Source organism: Schistocerca serialis, chromosome 6 (assembly GCF_023864345.2).
Source record: "Schistocerca serialis cubense isolate TAMUIC-IGC-003099 chromosome 6, iqSchSeri2.2, whole genome shotgun sequence".
Classification (NCBI taxonomy): domain Eukaryota; kingdom Metazoa; phylum Arthropoda; class Insecta; order Orthoptera; family Acrididae; genus Schistocerca; species Schistocerca serialis.
In genome coordinates this window covers 546,198,792-546,199,828 of record NC_064643.1, presented here as the reverse complement: position 1 = coordinate 546,199,828, position 1,037 = coordinate 546,198,792, and the positions used below count along the sequence as shown (strand labels likewise).

The 1,037-nt window shown below is 47.9% G+C and overlaps 1 pseudogene; it reads left to right on the top strand.

Moving 5' to 3' along the window:
• Positions 1-366: 366 nt before the first annotated feature.
• Positions 367-483, top strand: LOC126485466 (5S ribosomal RNA; annotated as a pseudogene).
• Positions 484-1,037: the final 554 nt, after the last annotated feature.

The following is a 1,037-nucleotide window of genomic DNA, read 5'->3' as shown; positions in this document are numbered from 1 at the left end:
GTCACGTCCACCTGAAAAGCGCTTCCCCCAGACGATGTACGTGGAGCAGGACGGGCTGTCGTAAGGCAGCTTGGGGAAATCGCCTCACTGTGACAGCCACTGGATTTTCGAAAATGACAACCAACTTGCGGGACGCCCGTGCCGACGCCGCAACAGAAAATAATTTCAAGAACAAGAACTACGAGTGGCGACTTTAAACAGGCACTGATTTCGCTGTATATGAATACGAAGCTACTTGTGACCAAAGCTAAACCCATAATCAAAACCGCTTCATATGGGATAACATGAGGTCTCATAAAAAGTGTAAATTAGTTATCCTGTTTCACCAAACTTATCATTTCTATTCCGTAAAATATCAGGACGAATGGTAACGGCCTTGCCGCAGTGGATACACCGGTTCCCGTGAGATCACCAAAGTTAAGCGCTGTCGGGCGTGGTCAGCACTTGGATGGGTGACCATCAGACCGCCATGCGCTGTTGCCATTTTTCGGGGTGCACTCAGCCTCGTGATGCCAATTGAGGACCTACTCGACCGAATAGTAGCGTCTTCGGTCAAGAATACCGGTCGTTAGACCGGGAGAGCGGTGTGCTGGCCACACGCCCCTCCTATCTGCATCCTCCACTGAGGATGACACGGCCGTCTGATGGTCCCGGCAGGCCATTCGTGGCCTGATGACGGAGTGCTTTTAAAATATCAAGGCGAAAATCTACATGTGGCATGTGATTAAATACATGTGAATAAAAACAGGCGAATTGTTGCCATAGTATTAAAACCAATCAATCTTCCGTAATACTTAAAATACCTTGAAAAGCTACGCTCGGGAAACTTATCCCTGACAATTTGTTTTTATTTGTTGACTAAATTATTGGAAGTATTGAACATCCACCCGACCCACTCGAGCGCTTCTGATACGTGGAGGTATGTCGGCCCCGGATCGAATCCACCCTACTAGGTGAATACCGGGCTGGTACCCGAGCTTCGCCTCAGTTAAAGGTTTCGCAAATACTGAGAAAACTTTCGCCCAGTTTCACAATAA